Genomic DNA, 13577 nt, shown 5'->3' with positions numbered 1-13577 from the left:
ACCTTAGTAGAGATCAGCGTCCCCAATGATGCTGGGAGAAACATTTTATTTCGAACATGAAAAGAAACTAGAATCCTCATCGAGACGTCTCTATTTTATGTTTATTATTTATACAGTAATTTTGAGTTGATAGTAATCTATATATTAATACCGTAGTACCTTTAACATACGTACGTTAAAGCTACTACGGTATTAATATATGTACGTACGTGTGTCACGGTTTCCAGATTATAAATTATTCGATATGAAAAAGGAGGATATAAAAAAAGGAGTGATAACATACTACGAACATTAGATTACTAGTATATAGATACGTTTATTACTGTTCGTTGTACTGTTGACCCCCTGGTGGCCAACATGGAGTTGGTCGATGAGTTTGCAACATAGGCTTTTTGGGATTAATATGCGGCCTTCCTTGAATACTAGAGACTGAACGGTGTATAGGTCGCTTCGCATATTCCAGAATTCTCTAATATTTGGCTGTAGAAGATCCTTGTGTTCAGGGAATCCCTTTTCTATTGCTTCCACGAGGTTCAGGTATTGATGATCCATCGTGTCTTCTTGCTGTATGTGTGCCCTCTTGATAGGAGATGTTTCTTGGTTGTATCGGGATCCTATTCCAGCTTGCAACGCTTCTTCCATGCTGTCCGATTCAGCTGCTGCGACTTTGGTGGTAGGTGTAGGGATACGATACAGGGCATTTGCTCCACTATTGGCGTTGCCTGGTATTGATATGGCCCTGAACTGGTACATCAGGGTCTGCCCCCATTATATCTAAAATCCTGGGATTTTTTTATTTCATCCAAGCTACGATCATTGAATATCGGCACAAGGGGTTTATGGTCAATAGCAAGTATCAGGTGGATGCAGCCTAAAACAAACATTTGGAAGCTTTCCAATCCAAACTTTATAGCTAAAGCTTTCCCTTCAATTGGTGCATACCGGTTTTCAGCAGGTCTAGTGAATCAGGAGCCAGCATATACAACTTTCCAATATCCTGGCCCACAACGGTGATCCATTCCTGCTCGACTCCAGTCTGTAGTCAGACATGTTGGGCGATTTATTTCAAATGTTTGAACGCCATCCTGGATGCTCTCTAGGATTGTTTCCTTGGATTGCTGGGAGAGTTGTTCCAATGTATTGTCCCAGTAAAACCTGCTGTTATGTTTCAGTAGTTCTCTGAAGGGTGACATGATGGGTGCTTGGACAAACGCATATGAAACTTGGTTAATCAGACCAAAGAAAGATCTACAGGTAATATTTGTCGGTGATGGGAAGTTTCTGATACCCTCAAGTAATTTTTGAGATGGTTTGTTCCCTGTTAGGTTGATGTCGAAGCCAGCAAACTCTACATTGTCTTTTGCAAATTGGAATTTTTCTGGGTTGAATACTATTCCATTTTCAGCACATAGTATCATGTATCTAATGGTGTGCCAAAAAGACAGTGCCATATCATCATCCCACAAGATAGAGTCGTCCACACAGCGAGCCACACGAGGGAAACCTTCTGTAATGGTGTCAAATCTCTTTGTGTAACCATCATTGGATGCTTGGAAACCTTGGGGAGCTCACAAATACCTGTATCTTCCCCATCCTGTTATGAAAGTGGTGGCATCCCGTGCTTTCACAGCCAGAGGAACACTATGATGTCCGTTCCAGGCATCCAGAATAGTTTTCTTTTTTCCTGGGGGTATCGTGTTGACAAGATTGAATGGAGAGGGTGTGTGGTGTGTTTCTTGTCTTGTCACTGCATTTAAATTTTGGAGGTCGATCGTTCTACGTGGGCTGCCGTCTTTTTTGGGCACTGTGATCATTCTTGAACACCATGTCATTGGTGTCCCTGCTGGCACTTGTTCAATGATGCTCAGCGCTACATCTGCAGATGTAGCACTGAACATCATGCTGGGATTTGACAGCCTCTTTCCAGTGGTGGGGGACAGGGATTGGTTTGTGAATAGCCTTAGGTTGGTGGTTGTCGAGGAATGTGATAGTAAGCGGTTCTCTGGTCATGGTCTGCAATTTCTGGTATGTACATGTATTAAACACACTGCTGGCAAAGTGGCATTTGATCTAGCTTTCTATCTCTCCTCGATAATCAAGTGTGGCGGGAAATGGCAGCTTGTCTGGTAGTGGTGGGCATGGTGATCTGTATGGGCATCCGCAAGGGGCTAACACTTGGTCAGTTGGTTTGGGGTCCATCTTCGTTGTGGCTACCAGACTACTAAGTTGTGCTGGAAAGTCGTCGTTGATAATGTTTAGTTTTTATCAGGGCCGTCTGTGATATCTATTGACCCTTAACCCTTGGGCTGATGTATATCAGCTCCAAACATGCTGCCTTACCGAGTGACATTGTGCCAATTAAGATCCCCATGATGGGCAGGTTGTCATCATTAACGGCACGTAACCAGTGCCTAGTGCGCAGCAGATGTTCAGAAGTGCACCCAAGATTGTTTAATAAATCTACACCAGCTGTACTTGTCTGAGCTCCCGTGTCTGCCAAAGCGGGCAATTGGACGGGTTGGTGTTCCATATTTGTATGTTTGAATCAACCAAGGTGTTGGTGGGCCTTTGTATCTAATGTGATGGTAATATTGAAAAGTGGAGGTGGCTCTGGTCGGCCTGGTGTGAACTTATTGTTGGTCCATGCACCATGCGGGATCCCCTCTTCTTCCTCTAGTCATTCAGGTTGCACAATCATTGTCGATATGAATGAAGAATCTTCATCCTGGTTGTCATTTGGGTAGTCTCCCATTTTGGCATTTGACGATGCTGTGCCGTGGCATGTAGTTGAGAAGTGGTTCTCTTTGCCACATTTGTGCCATGATTTGCCCCAAGCGGGGCATTGTCTTCGTCCTTTTTGGTGTGTCTTGTGTCCACAACCTTTGCATTTGCTATCGTTATGTCTTGTCTTATTTGGTGGTAGAAACTTTTTGATGCCGCAGATTTAAATTGGGCCACTTGTGTGATCTTTGCTGGTCGGAAGTGATTTGATGCTCTGCTGGTAGATTCCAGAGTCAAGAGGCGTCTAATTAAATCATTCAGAGTTGGCAGGGACGTAATCTTTTCTAAAATTTTGCTCTGGTGAGAGATGTCCCGTAATCTGGCAATGATTTGAGATTTGATCATGTCCTCAGAAAATGACACTGCACATTGCTGGTTGCCACAAGTGAAAGCGCAGAGCATCGCTTGTGATTTCAACCAGGAAATAAAGGACGTGATAGTCTCCCCATCACTTTGCTTCATTATAAAGAATTGCTGACGGTATACCTCAGGATGGGCGGTTTTCACTGCGACGGATTTAATATATTCTTGCAGTTGTTCCTCTGTGGTATTATTCAGGCATCTGGACTAACGAAGTTGAACAACATTTCGTTGACAGATGAACTGCATGCAGCTCGTAGCTCATTTCGGATTTCTGTGGGATCGGTAAGTTGCGTCATCTCTTTATAACGAAGCCATGCATCCTTAAAAATGACCCGTTTGTTGTCTGACGAGCCAGGTTCTATCACAGGTAACTCGAGTTTCACCCGTGAATGACGCGACAATGGGGTGGGGGCGTGTTGCTCGATGGGCAGAAGGCGTGCCACGAGGTTCGTCATCTGTTCTTGCATAGCAAGTTGTTGTTGCATTTGTAACATGAAAGAAATTGGGTCGATTTCTGTGTGTTTTGATGAAGCTTCGTTTGGGTTAGACATTTTTGTGTTTAACTAGAATGTCAAAGTGTATAGACTATGTATTGTTACTGGATATTAACTAAGTGGATATTAAAAAACAAAAAAAAACAAAGAAAGAAACGAATAAAGTTTACCACGTAGTGAGAAGTGCGTCCTTTATAGTTCGTACGTATTTTCATGTTTCTTATTTAGGATGGGTCGTTGTATTTTTCCTTTCTTTTCTTATTTTTTATTTTTATCCGACTCCTGACACCATGTATGAAGAAAAGACCTGGCCTCATAAGGGAAAGACCACAAGACACGATAGTTAATCTCGATAAGCGACGTACGTGTATACCTTTATTAGGTCCGCCATTAAAGTGCTTTTCTCTCTCCTTCCTGGAGAGCTCGGGTCAAGGGTACATAATTCGGTATTATGTTTACAATAGGACCTCACGCTCACCGAAGACGCAAAAAAAAAAAACAAAAAAACAAAAAAACAAAAAAAACAAAATGTCGCTATTGGACCGTACGTTTTAAAGAAAACGTGTTTTTTTTTCTCTCTTAATTTTATGTTTATTTTCTTAGTGAAACCTTATTATCCTGTATTGATATTCTGGATGCAATTTCTCATCGAAAGTTTCTTCTTAAAAAAACTGTAATGTAAAAGTAATTTTGAAATATTTGATAATAATTTATTCGGACATTTAACGTACGCACATTGTGGTGTAAATGAAGAAAAAAGAAACAAGAACGACCGACCGCGTTTTTGTGTGGCTTACCTCGTGTCCATAATGAAGAAGAAAGAAACAAAAATGGCTGCCCTTTTTCTTTATATGCCTACAGGGTGACCACGAGGTATGCAAATGAGATGCTCCTGATTGGAGATAAAAGAGGAGTGATTTGGGGAAGGAAGGCATTCTGAAGTTAGATTGCGAGCAGAGAAGTTGTATTTGTAGAAGAGAAAAGTCGGATTCGGGGAGAGAAAAGCTAAAGTTGCAGAAGTTCGTTTTGGAGTGGAGAGAAGACGCGTCAAGTGGTAACCAGAAAGTGAAAGTTCGGACAGCAGTGTCACGCAAACGACAAGCTATTTCGGCGCATCAAGCAAATTAACATGGCTGAGTGGAGACTGAGCACTTAGATGTTGACACCCTTTACTGGGGAGGGTGACCTGATTAAGTGGCTGGAGAAATTAAAAATGGTGGCGAAGCTGCAAAAGATAGAAGATGTGGTCACCCTGCTGCTGCTATACTTAGAGGGGGAAGCCCTCACGATTTACCAGCAGATGCGAGATGAAGACAAGGAAGACCTTGCCTTACTGGAGCAAAGGCTGAAATTGGCCTTCGCTGAGGACCCATTTAAAGCACTTGGCAAGCTGTCAAGTTTGAGGTGGACCGGCGAGTCCGTTGACGTCTTTGCGGCAGAGATCAGGAGACTGGCAGGGTTTGCTGGTTACGTTGGGAGGAGCCTGGAGATGCCGGTAAAGCTGTACCTAGTGAACGGCTTCCCAGAGAAAATCTCTGCGAACATGCAGAGAATCACGGGGATCCATTCTATGGAAGTGGACGATCTCTTGGTCCACGCCAGAGTCCTAGTGAAAAATGTTAAAAGCCCAATCGTGGCTGCAGCTGTGAGTGGAAATATGTGCATGAGGCCTCACTTGAATGAGAGGCAGCCGGCGAGGCGACAGGAGGGGAGACCTGCCATCAAGTGTTTCCAGTGCCAGGGTCCTCATCTGATCAAGTCGCAAAGAGCCGAGACCGGGGATCACGTGCTACCGATGTGGACAAGTGGGGCATATTAGCCGCTATTGTGTTGCTGCACGGGACCAAGGAAACGAGTGAAGGGGAGCTATTGCGCCAGTGGTTACCCCTTCTGTGTGGAAATGGCGCATGATGGAACATTGCCTCGGTTACCGGTGGTAGTCAATGGGAAGAGAGCCATAGCCCTTGTCGACACAGGCTGCACTACAACGTTGTTAGCGAGGAATGTTGCGAGGTCATGGAGCGGAACCAGGATTATTAGGACCGTGGATGGCAGGGATGTGAAATGCCTAGGAGAGACAACAGCGGAAGTAATGGTGCAAGGGGTGCCCATTGGACTGCAAGCCCTAGTGTTGAATCATCTGGTCGGTGGTGTCGACGTGATTATAGGTATTAGTGCAATTAACCGACTGGGGGGCGCTACGTTAAGAGGGGGCCAAGTGACGTTTGGACATCTCGGCGCAGTGGGGATGGCAGGAGTGGAAGGTGATAGAACCGTCAGAACCCCAAAACCGGAGGTTTGCTGCATTGAGGACAAAGATTTCCTGGCGAAGTTTGATGGCGTGAGGTGGACGCTGGAATGGAAATGGATCTCCGGGCCCCCAGAACTACAGAATAAGGTGGGCTGCTACGAAAACACCCTGCGAGGAGAAATAAGAAAAGGATTCGAGGAAGAAGTGGAGAGGTGGATAAAAGAAGGAATTCTGAAACCGTGGACAGGGGAAGAAAAAAGAGTGTTGCCACTACTGACGGTTGTTCAGCCTACCAAAAACAAGATTAGGCCCGTGCCGGATTTTAGGGAATTGAACAGACATGTAGCCTGCCACACTGGAACGGGGATCGATGTATGTGAGGAGGTCATGAGGAAATGGAGAAGAATGGGGCGGGCCACTAACATTGTCGATCTGAAATCGGCATATCTGCAGATCCATGTAGATGAAAAACTCTGGCAGTACCAACTGGTCCGGTACAAGGGGCGGGTGTATTGTCTGACGAGGTTAGGCTTTGGGCTGAGTTCCGCCCCCAAAATTTGACTGCCGTGCTGAAGACAGTGCTTTTTTTTTTTTTTTTTACACAGTGATCACCACTTATCAAGGCCCGGAAGCCACTCAGGGATAAGGGTTATTGTTATTGCAAGTACATTAAGTTAGTGAGGAGATTTGCTGAAGTGTTTACTTAAGGGGGCGGTTCATTAGGAATTTGTTAACATTGGACTTGAAGACATCCAAATTGTAGTCCGGAGGGAAGCAGGCAGACGGAACAGAGTTCCACAGGCGTGCAGTTCTAGGAAAGAAGCTTTGTTCATGGAATCCGCGTTTTGATTTAGGCACAGATATAGAGTGGGGGAAATTTTTCACAGTGGATTCAGCCAGATGGGTGTTTCTCGTGAAAGATTGGCGAGGGGGGACCAGAGATTGGAGTTCAGACGAGCATCTGCCATGGAAATAACGATAAAACAAGGACAGGCTCGCAACGTCTCTTCTGTGGGAGAGAGGTTGCAGGGTAGAGAAGAGGGCATCCCCCACTAAGCCACGAAGTCTATTTTGTACTCTGTCAAGGCAGGATAGGCTGTTTTTAGCAGCTCCTGCCCAGATATGGCAACAGTATTCCATCCTTGGACGTACTTGGCTTTTATAGAGATAGAGAATTGCATCAGTAGTGAGATATCTTCTGGAGCGGTAGAAGGATCCCACCATCTTTCCAGCGACCTTGGCAACAGACTTGATGTACGTGTTCCATTTCAGATCAGGAGTAAAGGTCAAACCCAGAAGCTTGTCAAAACACGGAGCCTCACCCAGACGAGAGCCATTCATCACAATTGATGCCAGATGGGGATCAGAGCGTTGATGATGTAAGGATAGGAGTTTGGTTTTGGATGCATTAAAGGTAACCAGCCACATCTTCCCCCACTGAACCACGCGCTCGAGATCAGAGGAGAGAGAATCAGAGAGAACTTTGTCATTTACAGCTTTTGATGTGTTGCCGTAGATGGTCGTGTCATCAGCATAGATGTCAACGAATGATTTAAGTATGTGTTTAGGGAGGTCATTGATGTAGATCAGGAAGAGAGTTGGGCCCAGGATTGACCCCTGGGGGACTCCAGCATTTATATTGCAGGCCTCTGATTTTTGTCCATCGACCACTACTCTTATGAGCCTATCGGAGAGAAATGATTTAATGATTGAGAAAACATTTCCCGTTATACCGTAGCTGGAAATCTTGTGAAGTAGACCCTTATGCCATACCTTGTCAAAGGCCTTTGATATGTCAAGAGCAATTGCCCTAGAAAGAAAGCCTTTGTCAAGAGATTCACTTATCCTGTGGGATATAACTGTCAGCACATCTGCGGTAGATCTTGCAGAGCGGAAACCATATTGAGTGTCACTAAGAAGGTTATTCCTGCTGAGGTGGTTGACTATTTCTCTATTTAATATGGATTCCAGCAACTTACTCATAACACACAGGAGACTTATAGGTCTGTATTGAGAGGGAGATGACTTATCACCTGAATTCTTAAATATAGGGCAAACTGAAGAGGTCTTCCAGAGAGTCGGAAAGCACTTCTCCTTAAGGCAGCGCTTAAATAGTTTCGTAAGTATGGGAGCAAGTTCTGGTTGAAGCTTTTTTAACACTATAATTGGGATGCCATCAGGGCCAGTTGCTTTACTGGAATCTAGGTTCTTTATTAGCTTGGCGACCTCATGCACGGATATTTGTATGCTACCCAGCTTGTTCTGTGTTATAGGAGGAAATATGGGGAGTTGATGGCCTTCGTCGCATAGGGTAGAATTAGCTGCAAAGTTCTTTGCAAATAGTTTGGCCTTGTCTGACGCTGACGAGATGACCTCGGGTCCATTGATAATGGTTGGTATAGAACGCACACTTCTGTTCAGGATCCTATTTGTTATTTGCCAAAACTGGTGGGATCCAAGCCGCTGATCAGCTACCTTGGATTTAACAGACTGGGCATATAGCTCTCTTGCATTTTTTATTACTCTTTTACAGTGGTTGCTGGCAGACCTGAAAGCAGCTTTAGTTTCAGTGCATCTATTACGTTGGTAGCTATGGAAAAAGTGATTTCTGTGCGCGATAGCAGCAGCACATCCTGGGGAGAACCATGGCTGGCTGTTAGGTTTTTGTTGAAATTTTTTGGATGGTATGAATTGGTCTATGCTTACAATTAACCATTCGGTCAGATCTGATACTATAGAGGGCACATCCTTTTTAAACATGGAGTGCAGAGGTAAATCAGATATGAATGTACGGAAGCTATCCCAGTCAGCCATAGAGCTGAGCAAAGACTGTACAGTGGAGGAGGCCACTAGTTCGTACATTGACGACATCCTGGTGGAGGAGGCAGAGGTGACAGCAGAGAAAGTAAGAAGCCATGTCGAGAAGTATGGGTTAACTGCAAAACCGGTGGAGGCCCTAGATGGAGGAGCGGTGCTGGGGTTGAAACTAAGGCGAGATGGAAAAGAAAGCCTTGTCTTCGAACGAGGGAATGCAATACCCGAAGTCGGATCTGAGCTGACGAGGCGAGAACTCTTCTCAGTCTGCGGGAGGCTGATCGGGCACTATCCTATCGCTGGCTGGCTCAGGATAGCATGCAGCTTTATTAAACGACAAACAGGCACTGATGGCTGGGAGGGCCGTGTGACGAAGGAGGTCATGAACATGCTGCAAGAAGTCATTGCGAGAGTGAGGAATGAGGACCCAGTGAAAGGGAAATGGTATGTCAGCGGCGAAGACGCGGGTGTGGTTTGGTGCGATGCCAGTAACCTGGCGTTGGGCGTCGTACTAGAGATAGGAGGTGTAACTGTGGAGGATGCGGCGTGGCTAAGAAAAAACAACGACTTCTCCCATATCAACGTAGCAGAACTAGATGCCGCTATAAAAGGAATCAATCTGGCCCTGAAATGGGGATTGAAAATAATTGAAGTCAAAACCGATTCGGCAATGGTAGCGTCGTGGATTCGGTCGGCAGTAACTGGCGTTAAGAGAGTTAAGACCAGGGGTGCTGCGGAAATGCTGATCAAGCGCAGACTCGGAGTGCTCACCGACCTGATAGCGGAATTCCAGTTGAGAGTATCTGTTGTGTTGGTCCCGTCAGAAAAAAACAAGGCAGATTCGATGACATGCGTGAAGAAGGCCTGGCTGCAGGAGGGAAAGGAAGCCTTTAAAGGGGTGTGCGATAAGTGGGGAGTAAGGCAATTTTTCAGAGCAGCGTATCGGCCGAGTGGCAACGGAATAGTGGAGAGGAATCATCGCACCATTAAAGCCGCTGCGGAAAAAAGCAACGTATCACCCATAGAGGCGGTGTTTTGGTATAACATCTCGCCGAAGACCAAACAAGATGAGACAACTGTGCCTCATAGGGCCGTTTTCACATATAAGTGGCGGCATCCGTGCAACAAAACAGCAGGAATTGAGAGTGAAGAAGCCACTATCAAAGTAGGTGAAGAGGTGTGAGTGAAACCCCCCAATGCACAGTGTACCACTCGTTGGAAAAGAGGGGTCGTAACAGGATTGCAGTCGAAGAACAATGTGATGGTGAATGGCGTTTCTCGGCATATCTTAGATCTGCGTCGTGTGACATTGCCGGTATGCAGTGAGGGCAGTGAAGAAGGGGAAATCGAGGGCCACTGAGAAGCAAATGATGCTGCTGGACCTAACTTAGGCCCGCGTTGTAGTGAACCTGAAAACGTTAACCCCCGAGAAGTTGTCCCCCAGAGGCCTCAACGTGAGAGGAGGCGGCCTGCTTGGATGGAGGATTACGAAGTATCCTATTGATCTCGAAGATCAGGGGGTCGTGTGGTGTAAATGAAGAACAAAGAAACAAGAACGACCGACTGCGTTTTTGTGTGGCTTACCTCGTGTTCATAATGAAGAAGAAAGAAACAAAAATGTCTGCCCTGTTTCTTTATATGCCTACAGGATGACCACGAGGTATGCAAATGAGATGCTCCTGATTGGAGATAAAAGAGGAGTGATTTGGGGAAGGAAGGCATTCTGAAGTTAGATTGCGAGCAGAGAAGTTGTATTTGTAGAAGAGAAAAGTCGGATTCGGGGAGAGAAAAGCTAAAGTTGCAGAAGTTCGTTTTGGAGTGGAGAGAAGACGCGTCAAGTGGTAACCAGAAAGTGAAAGTTCGGACAGCAGTGTCACGCAAACGACACACATGTTTATTAAAAATAATAGACTCAGAGTAATATGTCTTTTAATTCTATAAAAATATCTTTAGAAATAATCATTATTAATACGATAGCATGCATATTCTTTTGTGTGTCACGCTTACATCTGGGTTGAAAGCAAATTAAAAAAATTGGTGTCGCTGTTGAGGCAAAGCTAATAAAAATGATTTGTTCTTCTTGGCCTTGTGGCTAAGATCCAAGTGTAGTATCTGTCGTCAGGTGATACATTTCAATTTCTTCTCTCTCAGTGGAGGAGAAATCCTTTACGACTAAGACAATTTTTTTTTTCCTTTTCTCCACGTTAAAAAACGACCTTCGTGTCTAAATCTGTCCCGTTGGGAGGAATTGTAAATATTTAATGTAACAAAGTTTTAATACTACAAAAGTAACTGAGAAAAGTAATTTCTGATTTAGTTACAAAATGCCCTGGAAATGTGCCTTCTAATTAATTACAAAATGCACTGGAAATGTCTCTTATGATTAATTATAAGATGTCCTGAAAAATGTCCCTTCTGATTATTATTTTTGTTGTTTACTTGCCTCCCTACAAGGGCAGAGTTGGACATGAGGTCAGTTAAAAATTGAAGGGAGGCAGCTCCCCAAAAGGGGTACTCTGGTCAGTAACAAAAATAAAAATTGTATCAGTAATAAAGGATTTCTCCTCCATTAACCAAGATCAAAAGAGGGGGGATTTAAGTCACTGGAATGCTGAAACTGATATTACACTCAGAAATTCATGTCGAAGCTATGGTTGCCTAATCTCTAACCATGTTAATGTTTTTATGTATTAATTTCGAAAAGCTGCTGAAACAGTTTATGATTTATACCTTACTTTATTTCAAGTATATTTTAAACAGTGGGGTGGGGGATATGAAGTCAGTTCCGGAAATGACTTAAACAGTTTACTATTAAGACATTACATTATTTCATATATATTTTAGCAGTGGGTTGGGGATATAAAGTCAATCCCAGAAACGGCTGAAACAGTTTACGATTTAAACATTACTTTATTTAATGCATATTTTTAATAGTGGGGTGGCGGATATGAAGTCGGTCCCGGGTTTGAATGAGATAAGTGCAAATATATACTAGCAGAAAGCATCGCCCAGTATTGAATGAGATAGGTGGAAAACATATAGTAGCAGAATACCCAGTGTCACCCAGGATCAAATGAGATAGGTGAAAAATATATACTAGCAGAATATGCTGCGTCACTCGGAATTGGATTAGATAGGAGGAACATATATACTATGAGAATACCCGGAATTGATTAATGTGTTTCTAATGAAATAATCAGCCCAGGCGATATATCAAAGTTATCATTTAAGTAAGAGGGAGAGGCATAGTGGGTTAAAGTTATGAAAATTATTGTCGAAATTAGTAACATATCCAAAAGTATGAAAAATGATGGAATGTGAGTTACTTGATTGGTGTGGGTAATGAAATAATAAGCACAGACAATATATCAAAGTTCTTATATTAGTAGGAAGAGGGCATAATGTGGGTTTTTAATTATAAAAAATTATTATCGAAATTAGTAACATATCCAAGAATTATGAAAAATGATTAAATGTGAGTTAATTGATTGGTGTATTTGTAATGAAATAATCAGCTCAGGAAATATATCAAAGTTATTATTTTAGTAAGAGAGGGCAATAAGGTGTGTTTAAATTATGAAAAATTATTGTCGAAATTAGTAACATTTTCAAGAATTACCAAAAATGATGAAATGTGAGTTATTGAGATCGGTGTGTTTGTAATGAAATAATCTGCCTAGACAATATATCAAAGTTATTATTTTAGTAAGGTGTTCGATATGGTAAGTTTAAATGATGAAAAATTATTGTCCAAATTAGTACCATATCTAAGAATTATGAAAAATGATGAAATGTGAGTTAATGAGATCGGTGTGTTTGTAATGAAATAATCTGCCTAGACAATATATTAAAGTTATTATTTCAGTAAGGTGTGCGATATGGTAAGTTTAAATGATGAAAAATGATTGTCGAAATTAGTACCATATCTAAGAATTATGAAAAATGATGTAATGTGAGTTAATTGGTAGTTGTGTTTTTTTAATGAAATAATCAGCCCATACAATAAATCAAATTTTTTATTTTAATAAAGGGACAGGCGATAATGTGGCTTAAAATCATGATAAATTATTTTAGAACATAGTAACATATTCAATAATTATGAGAAATGTGAAATGTCAGTTAATTGACCGGTGTGTTTGTAATGAAATAATCAGCCCAGGAATATATCAAAGTTATTATTTTAGTAGTGGGGCGATACAGTTTTAATAAAAGGGCTAGAATAATATGATTGTTCCTTCCTTTATACTTAACAGAATGCCCAGCAGCAATATACAGCAGCAATATATTACATGTGAAAAATACTGCTGTGGAATTTTCACAGGTCCCGTTAAAAATCGAGAATTATTTCTACTTTTTCAATCTCTCTCCCGTTGTGTACGCTTTTAGCATCTTACATTTTCGGTTTGAAAGAAACACATGTTCTTCGATTTATAGTTTTAGAATTACATTGTCTTATGATTATACTTTTTGTGCATGCTCGTCACATTCCTCCCGGATCTCGAGATCACACATATGACAATGCTGGGCAGGACTTTTCGTCCGGGTATTTCGCCTTAATAGTACAGATTCAGGAACTTCCTCAGTGGTGCCTTCGTTTGCCGGATCATTAAACTTGTCTTGCTCTGGATCCTCATCATCTTCTGAAGAGCTTCTGTCATCATCTTCTGAAGAGCTTCCGTCATCTGGCTGTTCGTACAGCAGTGGGTCTTCATCATCTGATGAATTGAGTTCATCATTGATTATAACGTCATGTCGGCATGCTGGGCGCACATCTCTTATGTGGTGTGGTGTTCCATCAACTGATATTGAGTGTTGACTATTTATTTTTGTCACTGTTCCTGTACCGAACTGCATTGTGCATCTTCCCCGTGGAT

At 42.7% G+C, this 13577-nt stretch overlaps 1 protein-coding gene across 4 annotated transcripts in view; it reads left to right on the top strand.

The window, feature by feature from the left end:
• The window catches only part of LOC145256383 (uncharacterized), a 1175042-nt gene that overhangs the window by 524884 nt on the left and 636581 nt on the right, over positions 1 to 13577 (top strand). The window lies entirely within an intron of this gene.

Source organism: Euprymna scolopes, chromosome 32, assembly GCF_053919585.1.
Source record: "Euprymna scolopes isolate OS-2025 chromosome 32, ASM5391958v1, whole genome shotgun sequence".
Taxonomy (NCBI): Eukaryota; Metazoa; Mollusca; class Cephalopoda; order Sepiida; family Sepiolidae; genus Euprymna; species Euprymna scolopes.
This window is presented reverse-complemented; position numbering and strand designations above follow the sequence as displayed.